Genomic DNA, 25125 nt, shown 5'->3' with positions numbered 1-25125 from the left:
AAGATTCAATAAGCCACCTCTCTTTTGGGTACTGCTGCCTCAAAGATAAAAAACCACATTGTTGCCCAGCTCAACTAGATCATGACTAGTTCAATGCAAATGCTATAGGCTTCCATATGCATTGAAATAAATCAATGATGTGTTAGCGATTGCTTTGCCTCTGCTATTTAATGCGTATGTTTAACTTTTCCCTGCTTTTAAATTTTATAGTGAGTTTTAGTGCCGGTGATAGTACTTAGTACTTATGGGGCACTTTATGTTCACAAACATTAACCAATTAAGAAATAAAAAGGAGTGATAGCTACGATTGTCTTGAGCAATGCCAAGCAAGCACAAAAGTCCAATGCCTTCACCATCACATTCTGTGAAGTGAGTAGCACATTCATAGGTTGAAATAAAATCATACTTCTCACACTTCAAACAGAGAGAGCCTGGGATTCCATCTAAGACAGGATTGAGACCGCAACCCAGAGGCAGTGCTTCCTGTTTCATCACTTCAGGTGAAATGGGCAATTCTGCTTTTCCCTGCCCTGCCCTGCCACTGCCACACCTGTTACCACCAGTTCCATTTCTCCTTTTGCCCTGCCGCAATTTCAGGCAAGAGCTCACCCAATTGGGGTAAGATCTTGCATGCTTGTGAGATCTCATGCGATTTCAGCCAATGATGGCAGCAGGACAGGCAGGGAGCCTGCAAGGTAGCTGCCTCAGTTTGCCTAATGGCAGAGCCGGCTCTGCCAGAACCACAGCTTCAGGTGGGGAGATGCATTTCTGAAGTGGACCAAGCACCAGATACTTTCCACTGATCCCAGAAGTATTCTAGAAATAAATGGAAGCCATAAGTGCAGGGAGCTGCTTTGGTGTCCCCCTACCTGCTTGAAAGGCCTTGGATTATATGAGGTGAGGTGAGGTTCTTGTATGGGGTGTGGACAGGAACAGCACTGGCCCTACCTTTTGGCAGAGTGAGGCAACTGCCTCAGGTGCTGAATCCTGTAGGCAGGCAGTAGTGGAAGGATATTGGAGGAGAGACTTGTGTGCCTCCCCTGCACCTCCTAAACTATTCTGCTGCCCTCAGGTGCAGAGGAAGACACTGTTCCAGCACCAGTGTTGAAGGAAGATCCAGATGCCCACCTAGCAAACTTCTATACATAGAATGGAAAGGTGGCACCAACCTGCAGAAAAATGTCCTGGGCCACTCCTGTATGAGTGACTGTGCTAATGTTCCAGTGGACTTGAGTTACAGCAAATGGGTGGGCTGTGTTTTCTCTTTTTTTACCGTAGTCTTGCTTTAATGCAGATCTTCCATCCTGGGATTCTAAGCACCATCTGAATCCTGGGATGCTAGAGCTACTGACTGGAGTAACTGACTGGAAAACACAACACCCCTTGCTACATTATAGGCTCTCTATCCTAGCATGAAGAGAGTAGCTTCCTTTGCTATTCCAAGGGCTTCTGGTCTTGTCACTCTATTGCTCCCTGCCCCAACTAAGTTGCTATGACAATGGAAGGTGGTGATTTGCTTTGAGGGATCTAGAGCTCAGCTGAGCTTAAGCAAACTATTTTTGCAGGTGGAGCAAAATTCAGGTCCAGTGAAATCTATAGCCTGGCTAGCTAGGCTAGATGGATATGGAGTAAAACTACCACCACCACCACCCACAGAAGCCAGAAATTAGAAAGCTTTCAGGAAATGAAGAGGTTACAATGAAATATAAAACAGCACTTGAATAAAAGATCATGATATAGTCAGATGTTGGTCATGTGTCCCTCTTCTTTGCTATTAAAACATAATTCTCTTCCTGAATATGGCAGGTTACAGATGATCATTTTACAATCATTTACCACATGTCCTCACACAAGTGCTGTTTGCCTTCTCTACTTCCACCTTCGGGAATGCAAAAGTGCTGATTGGCATACTTTCATTTTGTGGTTCAGCAGCACTCACCATAAATAGGCTCCAGTCATTTGAAATCCTCATCTTAAACACACACACACATTCTCTCTCTTTCTGCTGAACTGTCAGCCTTTCCGTGTCAGCTCCAGGATGGACAGTGTGTTTCCACCAGTGATTGATTTATGTGTGTTCGTGCTTTGAACTTGGGGACAATGACTTCATCCTGCGATGATAATGTTGTCAGGGTGAGTGGGATGCCCACCTGTGTAGAGGATTAATTGGCTGCCCTCAAGAGATGATACTGGGGTTGGTTAGAACATTACCATGTTGCAAGGCAGGTGCTGCCGCTGCAGACTTAATGGCCACTTCTCTGTAAGGAGCTTGCATTGAGCAATTGGCCAAAGTTCAGTGGTTAAAACATTCATGTTAGCCTCTCTTCTATAGCTCCTGGGAGCTTTTGCATATGAACTTGGTTAAACTCGGGTTCAGTTCAGGTATCTGGTCCACTCATCCATTAAATGTTGCTTTCTTCTGTAGGTGGCAGTAGGATCAATGTCAACCATACTGGAAGGCTTGTTGGAAAACCAAAATATTATGGCACTTTGTAGTTCATTTGTTCTTCTTGCACAAGGTGTGGATACAGGTTTCTTTACTAAGTTGCACTTATTAACTTGTAGCTTAAATGAGTTCAAGGTGGCGTATGTGGCTTTGCACCCTGTTCCACTGTATTCTCACAACTAGCTTGTGAGGTAAGTCAGGCAGAGAAATAGTGGGTGGCCAAGGTGACTCAGTGAACTTCATTTAAACAAGTGTGAGCGCCAGTGCAGTGTAGGACCTTGGAGACCAGCATTCAAAACCTTGCTTAGCCATGAAGTTCACTGGGTGACCTTGGGCCAGTCACAATTCCTCAGCCTAAACTACCGTACATCACAGGCATGTTGTGAGGGTAAAATGAAGATGAAGGAGTGTGGGGGAAGGGAGAGAGAGAGAATTAGACAGAGTGTGTGCACACCATGGTAGTTTGGTCATCTCTATGGGCCCACTGAAACTAGAAAATCCAAATAACTGAGGCAGGAACATATGAAACCTACATCCTTCTCATTCTACTTTTTCAACAGCTTGCTCTCTGGACAAGACTACAGAAGCATGCTCACAGCACACAAACTTAGGAGATATATTTGACTATATACTCGATCCCCACCAATGGAAAGTCAATATTTCTAAAACAAATCCCTGTTACCAATACTTTTCAGAGTTTGAAGGTGGGAGATATTTTAGATTATCATGATGAAGTTCCAGTATAATTTTTGCAATCTTAACCTGAGAAAGTGAGCGAGGGAGAGACTAAATGAAAATACCGGTATGGAAATGAGTGTTAAGCAAGGAACAAATCCATAACATATTACATTTATCTAGACATGGATTACACTGGGTGACAATCCAGTCTTATCAGCTGATGAACAGCAAGGCTTCATTAGTGTATAAGGACAAGTGTTGAGCAGTATAGGCATTATCCAACCCCCACCCCAGCCTCACTGATCGCTCAGAGAGATAAGAAAATTAATTCTGCTGTTTTTCTCTATGCTATAGAAAAGAAAATGTGAACTTCTACAGTCTTGTCTAGGATAGTGGCTTCTCCAACTTGCAGCTATGCATTTCCATATAGATCTCAAAGTCGCTTAAAAAATGGGGGGAAACAGCATCACCCTCACCTTTCAAGAAAATCTAGGTATAGAAAGGGGAATTCATGTATGCAAAATTACAATGCAGATGAGACAGAACAAAAAGTAGAGGAACACAAGTAATTTGTGGTAGAAACAGAAGCTAACGAAGGATATTTAAGATGATGGTTCTTTAAAAAGGAGTTGTTACTTGTGTTGAACTGACATTGTTATGTTGCTGTAATATTACAACTTCCGTTATGATTTTTTACTGTTCTTGTAGACTGCTTGTTTACTGTGAGCCACTTTAAGCACAAATGTATCTGTGTGGGGAAATGTATCTGTGTGGGGAAAACAGAAAGGCAAAACTAGATTTATCACCAGAAACCTGCCAAAACTATGCAATCCAGTGAGCTTTGGTGGCACCAGAACCTTTCCTTTCCAACCAAGCGATGATCTCCAAAAAGCCTGTGCTTTATAACTTAACAACAGAACCTCTGAGCTCAGCATGGGCCTGTTCTACAATAACTTAAGGAAAGGTTCATTACTACTACTTCTTCATTTTTTCATATATATATATATATTTCCATTTTGAGGCTTTAGATTCAAGTTAGTGATGGGTTTCACTATAGTGCCTCCTGACTTGTTTATTTGCCATGCAAGGCTGGGGGAATAATGGAGCTGCAAAGGTCTCCAAGCCATATTGTGGAAAGGAAAGTGCCATTGTTGTTACCAGCACAAAAACCATGACAACTATACACTCACATGAATAAACCAGCACTAGAGGGCAGGATCTCCTGCAATTTCCCATTTACTCTTGGAATGCGTGGGAACACACAGATTTGGCCTTAAGACGCATGAGCGTTTCCTTACATGGGAGATGTGATGCAAGCTTCTATTTTCACAATCAGACACACACAGCTTCTCTCCTCCGGGTGCAGTAGGCAGAAAAGTTGATGTTTAGCCAGTGGAAGCCCAAGTATGAAACACTGTTGAGTTCACTGAGTAGTCTAGGGGAAGGCAATGGCCCTGATCCTGCTAAGATGAGTCATGACTAATAGTACGATTCTATTCGTATTTACTCAGATGTAAGTCTTGCTGCGTCATGTGGGGCTTACTCCTTGGTGTGTTTAGGTTTGCAGCCTAAGTCCCAATGAAACCAGAGGAATAAGTGAGTTATAATTAACATCTTTCCCCTTGTTTACAACTGGAATTAGTAAGAGTAGATAGATCAGGGCCATTGCCTCCCACCTTGCACAGCTGTTGTAAATGAGAGAAAGGGCTGCTGCCACAGGATCAAGAATAAGATGTCGGAAGAGCAGCATGCATGGGAGGTCTATGCACCAACTGTCCCCCACAGCACTTTTCTCTAATGGGTGTCATCAGCTTTTCACTTTCGGGAACACTAAATTTACCCAGTTTAAAGAAGAGAAAATGGTTAGTGCCAGAACTGACACCTGTGACATTTTTTTAAAAAAATGACATCGCTGAACTATTAGGTTATAATCCTGTAGCTGGTTCCCACAAATGTTGTCAGGTTCATTCAGATGCTGCAAGAGAGAGTAGCCTTTTTTTGATTTCAGCAAAAGACATCCTGTACACAGGCTGGCACAGTGATGTGCACCTGGGCTATTACCATGGAAGTAACTGTCACGCTAATGCAGGAAAATACATTAGAATCCTGACCTCCCAGGTAGAAACATGCTGTAAAATTGGGCTTGTAAGGAGTGATTCACTCACTGCTTGCAATAATGGGAATGTACCATCCGAATGCAAATGAGAACAACAGTTAATTATTTTTGCACTGTAACTCTGGGGCTCCTCCTCGGCCTATGTTAGCTCCTTAAATTGTGGAAGTTGCCACTTCTCTGCCACCTCTAAAAGATTGCAGCTGATTAAATTTTGAGTTCCAGCAGGAAACCCAACACTGTCACAGCTTCAGTTTCATATTTTATGAACACCAACATCCCCGCCCAGTCTGCAAAACTCATTTTCTTCTGTTGCGAGGAGGAAGGTCAACCGGAAGTGTATTTGAAGGTTTTGTTCAGCATTAAGTTAATATAGTTATGCTCTCTGATGAGACAATACAAGGCTTGCTCATTGGGAAGGGTGGGGGGATAAAGCTTGACTTGCCTGTATCAGAAATGAAATGTAATTCTGAGACTACTGTGTCTGCAGAGTTATACTTAATATGAGCAAGATGAGGTGTTGACAACCTCAGGAAATAGATCTTCAATGCCATAAATGATAGCAGAATGCAGCTCTGAGAAGCCTACACACAAAGTTCATGCCTGGTGCCATACTGAAAGAGGCTTTAAAGGAAGAGGTCAGCCACATAAGTTGAAGTGCACAGGAAAGTTTTGAATTGGTGAGTAGGGAAGAGTGCAATTTAGATTTTTCAGGCAGGACCGCAAATAAGCTCACACCAAACCTCTGTCTCTGAGTTTTCCTATTCTTCTCCACTATCCAAAGGGTCAAATTGAAGGTCCTGTGTGTTGTTATCACAGAAGAAACAATTAGGATCATGAGTGGTTCTCTTGTAGATATTCACTACTCCTAATGTTTACAGTACTACAATTATTATTCAGTTAATTAATGTCCATTAAATCAAAATTATACCATGTTGTTGTTGTTTTTATATAGATGGTTCGCTTATGAAGTGCTGTACCTATTTTGTCAAGAATAAACGGGGAAACTAAAAGTATGTTGAGCCATCATCTTCAAGTCATTCATTAAATCTACAGTTCTCAAACCACTTAGTCTAGATTAGGGAAACTGCCAGTAGAACAAGTAGTTTGCTTTGGATCACAACCCCTTGTTCCATAATGTGCTTGATTCATTTAGTTCACTTTGACCAGCAAAAAAGAATAGCAGCAAATTTACATAAATCAAATTAAGCCAGTGTAACCCTGTTGATATCTCAAGTTAGCATCAGGGCAAAGTCCACCTAATGTCTGAATGGTTCCAATGTGTGCATTCACTAAAAACCAGTGTTGTCAAAAGCAGGAAAGAATACTAGGCAGCTGATAGCACAATGCCACCATCTTAATAAAGGAAGAAACCTTGTTAGAAAATAGGACTTCTGCCATTACATTTTTTGGAACACCTGATACTGCTATTTGGTGCCCTGATCCATTGTAGTACTAGTAACAGAAACACTACAGTTATTTGTATTATTCTCTGTCTGGAAACACAGAATATTATTTACTATTTACATTTAACATAAACAACACTCTCTGCCTTCTTGTCCAACAAAATCAAGCCATTTGTGTCTCTCTGATATAATTGGTGGTGGCTAAATGGCATCCTGAACTGAAAGCCAACAAAGAATTTGCCTATAATAGGTGCAATCACATTTCATAATTACAGTTTCTTGGCTGTGTCCAACAGCTCATTGTTTTTTGGAAGCCCAAGTTGGCACTCTTCATAATGACATAAGCTCTTTTATCTTCAACAAAAGTCAAAGATGCTAACATATCATAAGAGCTAGGTTCACCACTGTACAAAACCAAGCTGGGCAGTATCAGCAGAACCAACATGTAATCCAGAATCCACTCCTAATATCCAACCAAGTGTAAAAGCAGATGCTTCTATATTTGGAGAGCTCTGAAGCTTTTATTTTCCTCTGCCAGGTTCTTGGAGAAATCTTACAAGGTAGTATGTGTCTGATATGGTCTGTATGCTGCTAGAGAAGCTCAAGTCCATGTGTCCTTTTAACATGGAACAGAAAGAGCATTGCACGCGGCAGCTGTATAGCAAGACTCTTTAGGGGCAACTTGACTTCTGGCAGACAGAGCGAGGCTTGAAGTCAGAGCACACTTTCTGCTAGTTTTCTTTTGCTTCTTTTCTTCCCTCCTGTACTCTGCCACTCAAGCGCTGCAGGACCATAACCACCCAGGCCTCATTAATCAGAAAGCAAGGCGCTTGTGAAAGCAGGGGTCAAGTGAAGGGCTTAGAGAACTAGATTGAGCAAAAGCACTGTGCAAGCCATGGATACAACAGGAGCAACATCCTATGTAGAATGATAATTGGACAGATAAGATAAACAGAGGTCAGGAAGGGACAAAAGATGTAGGCACAAGGTACAACAAACAAGAGTGTTTGTTGCTGCATTTTCAATGCGCTGTTTCGTCTGAGATTTCGGAGCTGAAACAAGATGTCTGATTTGAAAGGGAAGAGCATAGATAACTCCAGTGCCAGAACGAGCAGGAGCTGCAATTTCAGCTGAACCAGATGCAGAGCACATGCCTTGTACACAGTACACCCCAGTTTCAATTTCCTACATAACCAAGTAGGAAAGCGGGAATACAGCCTTCTCTGCTCAAAAACTTGCAGTGGACTGATGGTCTGGTTTGGTGGACAACAGCTTCATATGGCATTTCATGAGGAGTGGCTACAGTCTGGTGGTAGCATGGAAGAGAGAACTATCAAAGGCTACTAGCCATTTCGTCTGTTCTCTACCCCCTCAGGTGGAAGCAGCAATGCTTCCGAATACCAATTGCTGGAAACCAGAGGAGGGAAGCGAGTGCTCGAAATCCTGAGTGCTGGTTTCCCTTTGGGGCATCTGATTGGCCACTGCAAGAACAGGATGCTGGACTAGACGGGTCTTTGGCCTGATCCAGCAGGTTCTTCTTATGTTCTTGTATGCAGATAGCCCCAAGTCCCATGCTTGTTATATCTAATTAAAAGGATCTCACTCTGGAGAGCTGATATTACTGAGAACAGGCAATGGTGGGCTGGGTGGACCAATGGTTTGACTTGGAATAAGGCAGCTTCATATGCTCAACTTGTCCTTACTGGGCTGTGGGTATAATATATCCACTTGTGTGATGCCAGATTCATTGAAACCAGTGAAAACAGCAAAGCCAGATGCAGTGTGTTACAGAGACATGGGTGGGAGCCACAGCTTCTTGCAAGGATTTTCTTTCTCTGTCAAACAAGATCATCCTCTGGGTCAGGCTACTCCTAATTCTTATAAACCATTCATCTCTCCTGGGCAGCCATTCATTCCACATACATCCCAACGGTTCTGAAAAGCAGGCAGAGCCGAGTTGTGCTAATTACATCTTCAACGGTGTGTAACAGCCCTATCATTCCATTGCAGCTACTGTGTAGCACACAAGCATCCCCAAGTAGCATCTCAGTCATTATGCTTGCAAGCTCTGTGGTTATACAATAAAACCCACACACACATGCACAGTTTGTGTTGCTTATTTTTCCTGCTCTTGTGCATTCCTTTCCTCCTCCTGTATGCAGTACAGCTTGAGCTCTCCATTATTCAGGATCTCCCCCCCCCCCACCTCTCTAATGATAAGTAATAAGCTTTTCCTTCGGGGAGGGTGGATGACCCATATGGCTTACACCAATAAAATGCCTTTATGTTGAAACCAGTTTACCTCTTGAGCAACCGCCATTGCCTGAATAATCTTGCTGCATTGATCAACTAGTCCCACTGCAGATTTAGCCAATGAAAACAGGGAGACCAGAATGGAGCAACAGATGGAGTGTTCAAATTTCCACAAAAAAGCTGTTTCAGACATTTAGACTGTTTTCTATGCAATCTGTTCTAGGGAAGTATTTACATGGAGAACATGTGTGACCTGGCCCTCTACCGAGACAGCTGTGGCCTCGCAGAAGCAATTTTCATCACTAGGGCAGATGAAAAATAGGCGCTTATCTCTTCTATCTTATCTTGTTTATCATATGTTCTTCATTTCTTTTTAAGAACACCAGAAGAGCCTGCTGGATCAGGCCAATGGCCCATCTATTCCAGTAGCCAACCCGAAGCCTCTAAACAGGGCAATGAGTGCATCAGCTCTCTGCCCACTAGCGATTCCAGCAACTGGTATGCAGAGGCATATTGTCTCTCACAGTGGAGGTAGAACATAGCCACTGTAGCTAGTAGCCATTGATGACCTTCTCCTCCACAAATTTGTCTAGTCCTCTTTTAAAACCATTCAAGTTGGTGGTCATCCCTACTTCTTGTGCGAGTAAATTTCATTGTTTAACTATTGCACTGTGTGAAGAAGTTATTTCTTTTTTCTGTCTTGAATCTCCCAACAAAAGGAAGAAATAACAACACTACTGGTTATGCTATTTGGCCAAGTAGTGTTTTGCAACTTCACCAAATTTCACTTATTCTTGGGTCAAAGCAAAGTGTATTTCTTATGGGAGCAGTTGATCCTGAAGTGTAGACTCTGGACGGCCTCAGTCCTGGGTCATAGGGGCAATTCTCCCAACTTTTCAAAATCCGATCTGTAGATTTCTGACTGCTTCAACTTTATTTAAGTATATTTAATGCTTCCACAGCATTGTGTTATGTTTTCATTGTGTTGCAAGTGCTTTATGAGTGTTCTAATACAGCACACAAATGGCAGAGAACTCAAAGACTATGGATACTTTTTTTTACAGACACTGTGAAGAAGACACTTTGACATGGTAAGCACTGCACCCATAAAATACACCCCCCCCCCGTTTTCCTCCTTTATTTATTTATATTTATATCAATAGGCTCAGAGATTCCCACCGATCTTTTGTTTAAAATGTCTCCAGCAAGGGGACATTAAAAGGTCTTCTGTCCAAAGCCTTGAAAACTGCACCCAACCAAAGCAAACAATAGCCATCTGCTAACATTTAGTAAATGTTCAGAGGGAACAAAACTGGGTCATGGCTATCTTGATTACCTCCCCTTCCCACTGTGTTCAGTGCATTCAGCGCAGGAGCAATTCTGGACATGATGAATCAATAAGCTAGTTTAAAAAAACAAACAAACAAAATTCTATAAAGGACAGTTCCACAAGATTCATCACATTCTGGTACAGAAGTAGCCACACTGACCAGTCCCTGACAATTGGTCATACTTGTTGGGGCTGATGGGAGATGGAACCCATAACCTCTGTAGGGCATCCCATTGGCTACCCTGATTCTAGTATGACCTCAAAACACAACTCAGGGCTATGCAGATGAACAGGAACTACACAGAGAGGGCACATTTTCAGTGAGTCCTGCTAAGACCCATTAGGCAAAGTATGCAGGCTGCATCCTTGGGCACAGTTGAGAGGAGACGGCATGTACCCCTCACTCCACACATTTTTCAATGCAGCATCGACCAGAGAACGTGCCAGCAGTTTGTTCTTATCAAAGAACTTGGGCAGTTGCGTGTGTTTTTTCTAAAGTAGATGTGCCGCATATACTGCAGATGCTTTATTTACCTGAACTCTGGGAAGCAGAAAAGGGAGGCTGGTTTTTTTCACTGCAAGTATATTACCACTGTGAAGGGGGATGGGGGTGGGGAGGGAAATCACTGAGAATAAATTTTGCTTTTCAAGTGTGTCCCGGTGAGAGCAATATAAAAAATAATTTAGGACCAACCGTGTAATTATGTGCATTTATTCTAACCTTCCATTACTGGAGATAACAAGATGAATAGTAAAATGTGAACTTTAACAATCCTGTAATTATAGCCACTGAACCGTACATTATTGAAAGAATTGTGCACAATCCAGATGCAAAAGAATCAACTGGGTATGTAAATAGAAATGAAACTAAAATAATCAAGTGATGAAGAAGTAATGTGCGGCACTAAATAGCTTCTCAGCATCTTTTACTGCTGTGTTTTCATTTCCTAAACAAATACTCCATTTATTTTTATCATTTTTTTGCCACACGTCCCACAATGATGTGTTTTGTTCTGGGGGCTGTAAGCAGCCCTATGAAAAATCTCTTGGTGGCTGCTGGTTACTATTCAGAATGTTCTATTTGACTCTTTCTCACAACTGAGGTTGCCTAGTTTACATTCATGCAATGCACAACAAATCTATTGAAATATACTAGCAGCAGAATCCAATGTGTGTTTATTCAGAACTAAGTCCTGCTGGCACTTACTCCCTAGCAAGCAAGTTTAGGGTTGTAGCCTGCAACACTTGGAAGATTCAGCCCCTTGAAGGACTGCACCAAATAAACCCAGAATAGCTTTTTTTATTTGTTTGCTATCACCATCAATTACATGGCTATAAAGTTAAGGCTCTGTTACTTTTAAGCACAAGATGCTAGCACACTTTAAGAGATGTGAAATAGAGCAAGAGCTAATACTCAGTACCTCCAGCCAACAGTGTATCCTAAATAATAATAATAAAACCACATGGAAAGGGGCTTTTAACATTCATTTCCAGTTTTTAAAAGGGCACAGGGTGAGTTTCCAGGAGCAACACGTTCACTCCATCCATTGGCTCTCCTGCCACTCTAGGAAATGAATTGTTGCAGAGGGAGGAGACTGTTGTAGGGAACAGTCAAGAAGATGTTGTAGAAACTGTGGAAAAACCTGGATCTCAGAAGGAATGTGGTACAGGGAAGGCTGAGAATGGAGGGGTGGCTGGGAATAGTTTCAGGCAGGTTTATAAGGAGAATTACCCGGCCAATTGGTGCCAAAGAAGGATAGAACTTTCTTTATGTATGCTACAACAGCAGCAAGAATACTCATTGCAAAGTATTGGAAGACACAAGATCTACCCACCCTGGAAGAATGGCAGATGAAGGTGATGGACTATATGGAACTGGCGGAAATGACTGGCAGAATCCGAGACCAGGGAGAAGAGTCGGTGGAAGAAGATTGGAAGAAATTTAAAGACTACTTGCAGAAATACTGTAAAATTAATGAATGTTAGAATGATGTCGGAATGAAGTTAAGTGGTTTTAGCAGTAATGTTACAAAGGAGTATGTAAAAATGGATTGTTAACAGGTGAGAATGTAAAGGTATAATATATTAAGATAAAGGATTAAGATAAAAACAAAGAGGGAAAGGATTTGCTGAATTAACTAATTGAACTGGAATACAAAAAAGGGAGGTGTGAGGAGGTCAGGGAAACAAGTAAATGAAAGACAAGACATGGAAAGATTGATTTATTTTTAAATGTTTTTATTTTTCTGTATTTTGTACTTTTTGCTTCTTTTTTCTTTTTCTTTCTTATTTTTGTAACCTTTTTTTGAAACTTTAATAAATATCATTTAAATATATATATATATATATATATATATATATATATATATATATATGGAGAATTGCCAAGAGCGAGCTTTCATCCTCAGACCTGTCTCCTTGGGTTAACATGAAGGGTGATCCCATGAAGGAATTGACCCAGCATAACCAAAGCTATCACGGAGCTGACTTGACCCACCATCCACATCAGGGACAAGGGACAACAATTTACAAAAGGCCTCTTTCCCCATAGTCCTCATCTGTACCAGGACAATGCAATCTCTTCAGTAGACTCTGCAACTTTGGTGGAATACTGCTGACAACCAAAAGCCTTGGTGAAGGCTGAGATACAGCCTTCCGCGTTAGCCAAGATATCACCCCACAAACTTTCACCGGCTGCTCCTCCGTTGCTCTCCCTCAACATATTTTATACCAATGACAAATCCTAGTAAAGTGTTCTACGGTCTTTGACATGGTAGAGCTCAGCCTGCAACTTTAATTATGTTGAAGGAAATGCCATTGCTTCTTCTAATCAGTATTAATGGCCTTCTCATCCTCCGTAATAATGTTTTCATGTGAAGGATGATTTTTACAAGGGGAAACAAAGCATGCGTGTCTGGAGAATAATCCTAAGTCACAGTATGATGTTGCATTGATAAAGCTAAGGAGATTTAAGCCTTATCCATGACCACTCAGCACTCTCCAGGAGACCAGCGCAAGGGCCAAACCGGAGACAGTTAGTAAAGCAGGGATGCTATCAAGCCTGTACTGAGCTGCTTGTGCACTGACACTGCCCTGTGCTGAAATCTGCTTTTGGCAAGCCCCGGCAAATTGGCCCTGGATGTGTGTTCTCCATCCAGCAAGTCCAATTTAAGGGCCGTCTACCCCTTCCCAATCTTTCTCTTCCCAATTACTTTCCTTAAGGGTCTAGTTGTGCCATTAGCTGTTCCTTTGGCACAGGTTTGGAGGCAGTGGCGTAGCGTGGGTTGTCAGCACCCGGGGCAAGGCAAGTAATTTGCGCCCCCTAACCTGTGGATTTGCGCCCCCTAACCCTAACCCCCAGATGTTGCGCCCAGTGCGGCCGGGCCCCCCTGCACCCCCCATGCTACGCCACTGTTTGGAGGCGATCCCAAGTTCTGGGGTTTGTCATTACGGTAATTATCCTAAGTCCTACTGAAGTCATCTGGACAGTGGGATTAGTAAACAAGTGCAAATTTACACCCAAAAGGCATCAACAGCCAGAACACTCTCCAATTTGGAGTAAAAAAAATGACTGCAGGACGAAGTTAGTTAATTTTTTGCATCATTGGACTGGTATGTGATAAATGATGGTGCATTATCCCTATTTTCAGAAGACTGTCAGGGAACAGAGTACATAACCTAAGCAGATAACAGGGGCCAACCTCAAGGAGCTTACAATCTATATTTTGATTGTGTGTGGTGAGCGGGGTGGGAAAAAGAGGAAGAGGAAATGAATACTGGGAAGGGATGAGTAAATGCAGCTACACAGACTTAGAATTCTTTTCAGTTGGAATTGAGGACTAAGAAGCTGAGAAGCACACTACATATCTAAGCAGAAATTAAGTGGGAAGAAAGAAAAAGAGGGAGGGCTGGGCTGGGCAATGCAATGAAAGGGGTGTGTGCAAAGGAACAGATAACACAAACAAAGGCAGCTCAGCAGGCACTTTGCAAATCTGTGCTGAAATCACAGCTTTGGTGGGAGGAGGTTAAGCAAATGGCAAAACCTTTCCCCAAGCACCTGTTTATGTTGGTGGATAAACAAATTTGGATTAAGGGAGAGAAGAGAGAGGAGAGGGAGGGTGGGAGGGAGGGAGGGAGGGAGAATCTGAGATGTCAGCATACTTCAAAAGAAGAGCATTTTACTCAGTGAATTTCCCATTAGCTGGATTGCTCCTAGCACTCTCTTATATTTGCTGCCCTGACTTTCCTTGCAGGGGTGTCAGTGACAGAACTGAAGGCACACATAAAAGAACACCGAAATCAACCTAATCTGTACAGTTGCAAAACACTCCTCTGCAATTACATCCAGCACTATTGTTGTGCAATTTTCTGCACAGGAACATACACACAAAAAATAAAGACTCTTGCCTAAATCTCACTATTTTCCTTTCTCAATTCTCTCCCCTTCCCCCAAATCAAGGCCTGTAAGATCAAGGTCCTAAGGGAGAAAAAAGCTCCAGGAGTCCATCCTTTCATAATGACCAGGAATCAAGCTTTATTTTCTATAATAACATAACAGAACCCTATGTTTTAGAGAGGGAGAAAATTGGGATAAATTGTCAGGATGTCATAAAAGTATGTGGAATTTACATAGATGTAAGTAGTTAGTGATTTGACCCATGATCTTCCTGTTTTGCATGTTCCCTACAAATATAAGACGTAAAAGTGCTACCTGTCTGATTCCAGAGCAGTGTGTTTACAGAACAATAGGAAAGACAGCCCAGTAATAGTTATTTGTTTGCTAAGGATCAATTTCCTACACATTTTCACACACAGCTGCCCAAATCTCACACCTTTGGGCTTTCCTTTCCCTCATATTTCATTTACAATCCTTTCATCTTATCACAGAAATTTTGCCTGGTACACTAGTGCATTTCCTTGTGGTTCCTACTTAGCTGTGGCGGCAGGTGCAACCAGATGACATGCATGGTGGTTGCAGGTAAGACCACAATACATTTGTGGCACCTGCAGTTTTGTACCTGGCAATGTATGCAGAAGGGAAAATTTGTCCTCGCTTGTCTCCACTCCATTGAATTGTAGGAAATAAGAGAAAAAGAGGTTTGGGAAAGAAGAGAAGGAGAAGGAGAAGGAGAAGGAGAAGGAGAAGGAAGGAAGGAAGGAAGGAAGGAAGGAAGGAAGGAAGGAAGGATAGGAGGCTGCTATTCTTTCCTTTGGTTTGACCCCTCTTATGTCAGGCAGCTCTATGGCTGCCCTCACTGCCCACTCTTGCTCTCTCAAATTGCCTCCATGGAAGGTCTGGCACTATTATTTGTAGAGTCATCTACTGCCGTCAGAACACTCCCCTCTCACTGCCGCTAGGGAGGCATTCTGGCATACTGTGTTGCCACTTGTCTTTGAGCCATTGGGTGGAGAAGCCAAGCAGCAATGCTTTGTGGAATGTCCTGACTCTTGCCGAATTCAGTGAGAGCCAGGGCATTCTGGTGGTGGAAGTAGTGATGGTGGGAGTTGGCAGCAGCATGGGGGGTGGGGCCGAGCAGCGTGGTGGCAGGAGGCAGTAATCCCTGTTCCACCTTAGGTGGCTGAATGGGATGGACTGCCCTTGATTATTTGGTTCTTGATTCCTTCTGGCAGTTGAGTAACTCCAGACTTAAGGTCTTCCTCTCCATCACAACATATTCATGTTCACCTCCATTACCACCATGCAAATACCACACTCAGTTTCTGAGGCCTATTCAGGGAGTCCAGAATATTATGAAAACTGTGTTCTACATGAGCCTCAGCACAGGACTGAAAACTGTCATTCCATGAAGGGTTGTGTTCATTTTTTGGGGAGGTGGGGTGTATACTTTTGCATAATGCTATAGTTTTTGCTTAACACTAGACTGTGCTTTTCTCCTAATGATGCTGACAAAACTACCTGACTCTATAGGGACTCTTAAGAATCGCGTTCTAAATAAACACTGTGCACTATACTAAATTGTTATGCTAAAGTATGGCAACAATTATATTTTATAATTTCTCAGGCATTTGATCTTCTGAAACCCAACCTGAACATTAACTCCTGATCTCAGCCTCTCTCTCATTCATATATAATGTTTATATTTACATATATAAAGAAAGGTAAAGTGACCCCTGACCATTAGGTCCAGTCGTGGCCGACTCTGGGGCTGCGGTGCTCATCTCGCTTTATTGGCCGAGGGAGCCGGCGTACAGCTTCCGGGTCATGTGGCCAGCATGACTAAGCCGCTTCTGGTGAACCAGAGCAGCGCACAGAAACGCCATTTACCTTTCCGCCCGAATGGTACCTATTTATCTACTTGCACTTTGACGTGCTTTCGAACTGCTAGGTTGGCAGTAGCAGGGACCGAGCAACGGGAGCTCACCCCGCTGCAGGGATTCGAACCGCTGATCAGCAAGCCCTAGGCTCTGTGGTTTAGACCACAGCGCCGCCCGTGTCCCGTATTTACATATATAACACCCAACAAATTAAGACAATATAAAAAGAGAAAACAAATAGAAACACAAATTCACACCTAGAGGTTATAGCTCTGGGGGGGGAAAAGACTATGTAGGAGAAAATACACAGTATACAATTTAAATTGTGTTTTATTCCCATGCTACTTTAGAAAACTAGATCCAAGTCATTGTGGGGGAGTAACCCTTTACCTATCAGATCACCCTGGGTCCAAGGCTCTAGTCTGTCTCCTTTTTCAGAAATTCCAATTTAGAACACATTGGTTTGGTATGCTTGCCTTCTTGGGTTTTGTTTTGTTTTGTTTTTATTAAAGATAGATTCATGCCAAACCACAAAGAGCTTAGTCATTTTTAAAGAACTAGCAGGAATACTTGCATTAAGGCACTTTTGCACACTTCTTTCCAGCCACTGATTAATGTAAAGGGGAGAGAGACCAACACTCCTAATGTAAAAGGAAATTAAAAATAAGCCAGGTGCAAAGCCATTAAGCAGAAAATGAAAACAGGGAAAGAATAGGGGAGTATTTGTTTTTCTCTAACATGCCCAAATATGAGCTTTAATAAGGCATATAAATTACAACCTTGGTAATTTTAATCAGCCAATAAATAACTGAACAAATAAAAACCCTTGCTTTGGCTCTATTCCCATCTGCACAAATAAAACATATAATTAAAGTTGTACACACAACACAGTTTATTTTAAAGCATAGGAAATCTACTTGTTAGCTTGGCACTGTAGCATTTCCCAATATACTAGGAATATGCTGCATACAGATCACAGTGCCATCAAAATAAGGCAGCAAAGTTGGTAAGGATGCTTAGCCACTCAATTGTTCTTGCTAAACAATCAGAGGAAGCAATGCTGTCAACACTGGCTGGCAGTGGGTTCCCAGGATTTCAGGCAGGTTGAAGGGTGGAAGTTTGGCTTCTCAGTGCACCAAAATGCAATGAATAATGAAAAGTGTGCAGACACACCATCAAAGCCATGCTTTCAAACTGTGGCATATAGTATTTGCAGACAATCTGCTACAGTAAAACACTTCCAACATGCAATATTCCCTTCTATTTGGCAAAAAAAAGTAAATGTCAAGATGAGAGATGCTCGTGCTGTATCAACATTTCCCTGTAGCCGCAGAAACCGTTATCAACACTGATAAACCTCTGCCAGGATAAATTTCTTATCAGAATAAGGGCCATAAGAGTGGTTTCAAATTGTGAAAGATTTAACCAATTTAAATTGGTGCCAATTTCCCCAAAGCAATCAAAGAAAGAAATTTTTTAAAGCTCTTTCAGCTCTCATGAAAGGTGTCCTCCGAGCGCTTTACAGAAGCAGTTTTGAGCAATCTCTTTTACAGGGCTGACTTCTTTCACCTCCGCTGAAACTATAAAAACGCGTATGCATACACACACATGTCACCCTGTCCTCAAGGTGAGGTAAGAAATCAAGGCAGTGCACATTCTTTCAAATCAGCCCCTTTGTGGCCTGTAAACAGCTGCTGCTGCTGAGGGCCTCCTCTTTGCCCTTAAGGTACAGTCGCTGCAGGCAGGCAGAAGAAGAAACCATTGACAATGACTGAGCTGGGGCCATTGATTCCCATACTGCAGTGGAGGAGGACATCACTAATTAAAGAGCTTTATTTACTTGGAGGTCTCTCAGGAGTTACCAAGAGGAAAACAAGGATTGATTAGTGGGAGAGGTTTTCTGATAGTAGGTTCTACCAGGCAGCTGCATTATTTCAACACACACACACACACACACAGAGAGAGAGAGAGAGAGAGAGAGAGAGAGAGAGAGAGAGAGAGAGAGAGAGAGAGACTTGGTAATTTGCAATGTTTTGATCGTTTTAAATAGTAGGCCAAAGCCGATTCTAAACTCTGGTCCATTTTGACTGAAACTGTCATATGCAGAATAGATTAATAATACAAAAACATCAATTTCCCCATTGCGATTAAAATTGAAACGCCACAAAGACAAAAACCTGACAGCTATTTACCTTGGAAACATCAGTTTTCTGTAGTACAGGCATCCCCGCCCTTATGAGCTATCAACTCACACACAACCACGTATATGTGCAGCGCCAAGAAATAAATAATTGGATTCAAATCCAGAAAAGGCAGGAGAGAGCAGGAGAGCCCAAAGAGGACATCAGAGAGGGCAAAGGAAGCCCTGAAGAGAACCGAGGCACAGTGGGGCTTTGTTTAGGCTGCTCAGCCTTCCTGCCTAACAGCTGATGCACAGGGTAGCGCAGCAGCTGCTGCTGCTTTTCCATGCATCCTCCAGCTGGCAACAGAGCTTCAACTCCAGATATTTTGGTCCGGATTGGGGGAGACAGTGGGAGAGAAAGCTGGAGAGCAGGGGAAAACGGACATTTGGAGGCTTTTTAGAGGATGGTCCCCACTTTATGCGATTTCAGCTATGCACATGGAAGCCAGAACGTAACCTATATGCTACGTGGTGTCCTTTTTTGGCACTTTGCATTAGCTAGCATATGAGGTAGAAGCTGGCAGATCACATGATTTGATTTGTGTGAGTCTGGTGAATATAAATGGCCTTGCCCTGCTTGCCCTTCTGTAGGGGCTTACAATAGGCCTGTTATATGTCCAGAATTTCCTGGACATAGCCAGGATTCGGCCATTAGAAGCAGTGTCCAGACAGAAATTGCTCAAATGCCAGAGGAAATCTGGACAACCCATGTCAGAAGTGTAGATTTTGGCGAATTTCATCAAAAATAGCTCAAAAACTCCGTTGCCCAAAAAAGCACAGCAATATTTTGTTTCCATCGCATACTGCAAAGTATGAAGTGATCCTAATTCTATTTCTGTTTTCTAGACTTGGACCAAATGGCTCATTCACAGTTGATTCTAACAGGATTATCATCCATGAACTGAGCTGTCTGCATAAGGTGGAACATTTTTGTGGATTTTATGAAACAGTTGCATACACTGCTCTCTGGCAAGTTGCAACTGCGCAACAGCACTTTCCCCCCTGGTGCCGTTGGGCCCATTCTCACCTAAATATAGTGCACCCACCACTGAGAACACCAGTTCCACAAATTCCTACAAACTACCCCAGATTATCTTGTGGGGGACTTGTGTGAGGGAAAACTTAATAATTTGGAGTCTCAGGCAGGATTTGATCAAATAAACAAGAATGGTTTTATTAAATAAAGGAAGTTTATGACACAAAGTGAGTAAAACATACAATACTTCAGATTATAATGTTATTTCACTTCAGTTCTTTCTCAGTTTTGCACAGCTGTTGCCGCTTAATACTCTGGTTCTTAAACAAGGTGGTACTTCCTGTCACACACCCTGTTACACACCCCTTTGACAACCCTACTACTGAGGTACTCCAAGTAACAGACCCAAGGGATATCCACACCCCTCTTAACTGGTTTGGGAGTCTTTTCTTTTTGTAGAAGAATCTCCCCTCCTGACTGGAATGAGTCCTAAGTAGACTGTATCCTCATAGCTTCTACTTCTCCTGGCTCAGCCTCAGTCTCCCAGTTAATTCCTGGCCTAATTACTCTTACAGGACACCACACACTGTCCTTCACACTAAGCTCAGAGTCTCCTTTCTCTAGCTTGTGACATATTCCTCAAAGTCGGGTTTTCTCAACCTCGGCCCTCCAGATGTTTTTGGCCTACAACTCCCATGATCCCTACCTAGCAGGACCAGTGGTCAGGGATGCTGGGAATTGTAGTCTCAAAACATCTGGAGGGCCAAGGTTGAGGAAGTCTGCTCAAAGTGGATGTTTCTACCCAGAACCAACTCTCTCTCCTCTCCCAACTTCTATCCTAACCGACAAACTGTCTCTCAAAATCCTCTCCTTTTCAACTCCCCCTCCCAGAACCCTGGCCAATCATAAGCTGCCATTCGTTAACCGTTTGCTGGCAAGGGGAAAGAAAAGAAAGCACTTGTTGACCCAACATGCCCATCAAAAACAAACTTTTCCGTCACACAAGTCAGTCCCGTTTATAATGGAAAGTAGGGCAACTCATCCAGTTTTCCTAAAAGTGGTTTCCACCAAAAGGCAGGTGTGGGGAGAGAATCAAATGACATTTAATTTCTATGTAACTCTATCTTAGCAAGGACATTCAAATAAAGATAAGGGGGAAGGAATGGCATGCCTTAGAATAGCTGCTCACTCTAGCACTGCATAAGGCCAAAGGATTCCGTAAATGAATGCAGGCACTTGGCGTTTTCAATTACAGGAAATAATACAAATGTTATACAATTTGCTGCACCTGACTCTCCCATTGAGGCTAATGCTATTAGAATAGAGTTATTCCTTAAATACAGGTGGATATTTAAATATGTGTAAATATGTTATTTTAGGTGCACATTACCATTTTATGGAACCAAGGCTTTCCCTTTTATTTTAAAGCCCTCTAAATATCTCCCATTTAAATGCTGATTTTGTTCATTCCCTCCAGGGTCCCAGAGAAATACATTCTCCTTTGTTTGTTTTATGCATGCACTTCATTGGGTGACTTAAGGCAGAAAAGAAGGCAAGGGAATCTAAATAATAAACCTACTACAATCCTCTGATAAGGGAAAAGTGGCCAAGCAGCTAAGAAGAAGGGCTGAGTATGCAGCAAGGAAAGGGGAACAAATTCAAATATTTAAGCTTATTCCAGTTCTATAATAAATATAGCTTCTGCCAGGCTACAAATATTACAGATTAAAGACTGAAATGCCACAAAAGGCTGGGCTACTTTGCTTAACCAGGCTGATGCTCTCAGTCCTTGCATCCATCATTAGCTGTTTATATTCTAGAAAAGCTAGAAAAAAATTGACATTTTCAATGTACTTATTTTTCTTTCTTTCCAAAGATAGGAAAATACTCTTCCCATCCATCCATAGTAACTTTAAAAAAAAAATATGAATTGAACCAGCTCGGCCAGAATGTGGATCAGGATATGCACTTCGAATGTGGATATTGACATGAATTTCAGTGAGCATTCCACTGAAAGCAATCCAGAATGGCTTGGCAGCATCATAGCATATGCTGGAATCAGATCAATGGTCCATGTAGCTCTGTTTTGTCTGCACCAGAGATAGTTAACATGGTGCCCTCCAGTTGTTGTGGACTACTGATACCGCCAGCTCCAATCAGCATGACCAATAGATAGGATAATGAGAACAAAGATCTGGATGGCATCACATTGACTACCCTTAGAGGCTCTACCCACCCAGTGAACAACTTCTGTTTCCAGACCTACCAGCAGATATTAGGAGTCTAACAAGAAAGGGGCATGGAGGGCTTTGTACACACCAGTTTTCTTAGCTGGATATTGGCAAATGATGGTTATAGCGACCCAGTCCTTCCCCTTGTCTTCTGCAGCATGATCAGCAGGCTATTACCTCAATAGAAAGATTCTCAGTTCTTTTCTATTCAGTGACAGGCTTATTAATTGATGTGTTTGTTTATTTTAAGGTTGCATTCCAAAAGCTGCAATAATTTCAGTGTTCTGGTGGTTGGAAACTGGGAGAACTTGAACTTCAAAGCTCAGGTGAAGTTTTGTGTTTGGTATTTAAGACACTTTGCATCTGCTCCATTCAAGGCCAGCTACTTAACATTTTTTTCCCTCCAGACTTTGGCCATTATTAACTGGAGACCACTCATTCTTTCAAAGGGGATTGGAGGGACATGATATTGCTATAAAAGACAACCAATTGTTCATGCTCTGTGTAGTACAAGAGGGCAGGTCCACACCCCAAGGAGGTTATAATATAAAGGGAAACAATGGAAACAACAGAGGAAGGAGAGTGAACCAGAGGCAGGGGTAAAAAAAGGACAAGCACTATGCAGTCGTTTCAGATGTATTTACTCAGGTTTAGATGCAAAACTAATGATCATTTGCATGACCATGCAATACATGAACTTTAAATTCCATATGTGAGTAAATGAGATTATAAATCAAACTGACAGTATAAACTCAGAAAAGAGACTCAACAGTTCACATTCTACTTGTGTGATGACAATAAACTCAAGCATGTTAGTGAAAGACAATCATGTGGTCTTATGAGAGTGTCCCCAAATTTCAGAGACCTACTCACTCCACTTTTGAGTTAAGTTCCCTCCCTTAAGCTGGCTTTAGGACAGGGTTCTGCTCAGTGGAGGCTGATCCATTAAGGGGAATGGGACAGCGCTACACCAACCTCAGTCATCTTTCAGCAAGTTCACACCTGCCAGCCTTCTTACTTAAAACCAGCCCATGGTGTGGCACTGGCTGTTAGCTTCCCCCCACTTGGTTTCAATGTTGCCCTTGTACAGGCACCCCCACTTACATGAGCTTTAGGTTCCGGCCCCCTGTGTGCAGTGAAATAATGCAAAATGGGGGAGCACCCTCTAAGAAGCCTCTGAATGCCTCTTTCCCCCTGCTCTCCTGCTCTCTCCCTACACAACTCTCTCTTCAACTAGAATTGAAGCTCTGGGGCCAGCTGGAGGCTGCAGGATGTGCAGGAAAGCGGCTGCTGCTGCTGCACTACCCCATGAGTCAGCTGTTAGGCAGGGAGGCCAAGCAGCCTAAGCAAAGCCCCACTGTGCCTCCGGTCTCTTCGGGGCTTCCATTGCCCTCACTGGCATCCTCTTCAGGCTCCAGGGAGGGTCTCCTCGCAAGCCATGAGGACTCTTCAGCTCTCTCCTGCCATTTCCTGGTATGATTCTATTTATATATTCCCCGGCACCATGCATATACAGTGGTACCTCAGGTTACAGACGCTTCAGGATCCAGATGCTTCAGGTTACAGACTCCGCTAACCCAGAAATAGTACCTTGGGTTAAGAACTTTGCTTCAGGATGAGAACAGAAATCACGCAGCAGCGGCGCAGCAGCAGCGGGAGGCCCCATTAGCTAAAGTGGTGCTTCACTTTAAGAACAGTTTCAGGTTATGAACAGACCTCCGGAACGAATTAAGTTCTTAACCTGAGGTACCACTGTACATATGAGGAGAATGTAGAGTGTGGGAATGCTTCTACAACTCAACAAAGATGGGGGGGGGGCTAAAGCTCTTCCTATCATTGACTCTGGCTTCATCTACTGTTGGCCTCTCTGGCTTCTGCTCTACCAGCCCCTATGGTCACCAGCTTCCACTGGTGCTACCTACATTTGACAAAAATTCTCACTAGGGTCCCCTTATCGTTTTTTCATTTGGCCTTTCATTCTTAAGGACACCCAAGTTGTAGCCTTTACCCAAAAACAGAGAGACTTGGGTAACAACTTGCGCAACCTCTGCTCCCGTGCCTCACTCCTCTGCCAAGTTCTAGCTCTGTTGAGCAGTTCGACGCACAGCAATGATGTAATGCCTATGGGACTCTGCATAGTGACTTCAAGAGTGTGGGCTAAAGCTCACTTCCCACCAGGTTTGTTTGTTTGTTTGTTTGTTTTGCTGCCAGTTGGTTTCTAAGGCCACCAAACTGATTGGTAGGCTGCAGAAAGGGGCATGGCAGCCCCTTTATAATTAACATAATCCACAAATGCTTTCGTTTTGTCATGCTTGACATGAAAGACAAGTGGTGCATTTATTGAGTGGTGGCTGACTAGGGCTGGAGTTATAAGTACTTAATATTACTTAATTGCAGTATTTAACATTTCAGTCCAGTGACCTAACAAACAACTCATACATGTTAATATTCTTTCTCTGTACCCTCTGTTTTGCACAGATGCCTGAGTCTTGGGTCCAACAAAAGCTGTTTACAGGGATGGCCAGCTGCTTTTCTCGGCAGGGGATTAGCTGTGTTTATGATGCCCTTCAAAACATTCAATTGCCGAAACTGCAGCAACGGCAAAGGTCTTTTGTCAAATGCAAGAGGAAGAAAGAAGCCACAATAGTCTAAGATTACAGCCCAGCAGGAGTGATGCTCTGTGCATAAGCAGATAAATAATAACCAACATACACAATAAAATAATGGATTTCTTTTCCCCATGAATGCAATTTTTTTTTGTTGCCTCTTGCAATTGTTCCTTGCTGAACCGAAATTGAAAATAGCTTTTACACACTAAATGATCTTTAGGAAATTGTTTTAGAAGTGCCACAGGGCAATAGTGGGCACCTTCCTGTGCATTATGGTCACTGATGAGTCGCTCAGTGAAATGTCCCTACAAGCATGTTCAGCCAAGCAGTGGCATTGTGTGGGAGAAGACTGCAAAAAGCAGACACCATTAGTCTCACTTTATTTTCTATTTTCAAAGGCCCAGGTTTGGAATAATAACACTGGAGAAAGTCGCAACTGAGAGGCAATATCAGAGATAGAGAAAACAGGAGAAGAGCAGTGAAACTTTAAAGAGAAGTCCCTGTTGAGAGATAAGGAAAACCTGTAAGGTGAGTCACAGGTGCTTATGCATAAGGATATGGAAAGCAGAGTGTGTGCTCACCTTCCTAACAAGCAGTGGGAGTGGACAGTTCATGCTTCATATAT

At 42.7% G+C, this 25125-nt stretch overlaps 1 protein-coding gene and 2 long non-coding RNA genes across 30 annotated transcripts in view; 1 reads left to right on the top strand and 2 right to left on the bottom strand.

The window, feature by feature from the left end:
• The window catches only part of NRXN3 (neurexin 3), a 1197396-nt gene that overhangs the window by 330991 nt on the left and 841280 nt on the right, over positions 1 to 25125 (bottom strand). The window lies entirely within an intron of this gene.
• The window catches only part of LOC310766952, a 51802-nt gene that overhangs the window by 21709 nt on the left and 4968 nt on the right, over positions 1 to 25125 (bottom strand). The window lies entirely within an intron of this gene.
• LOC310766739 lies at positions 1934 to 24586 on the top strand. The gene is made up of 3 exons (XR_014550399.1): positions 1934 to 2045; positions 2426 to 2519; positions 24370 to 24586. It is a non-coding gene; the product is annotated as an uncharacterized lncRNA (long non-coding RNA).

The sequence above is a fragment of the Podarcis filfolensis genome (genome assembly GCF_964270895.1).
Source record: "Podarcis filfolensis genome assembly, chromosome: 1".
In the NCBI taxonomy this organism is placed as follows: Eukaryota; Metazoa; Chordata; class Lepidosauria; order Squamata; family Lacertidae; genus Podarcis; species Podarcis filfolensis.
The sequence above is the reverse complement of the archived record's forward strand: the minus strand, read 5'-3'. Positions and strand labels throughout refer to the sequence as shown.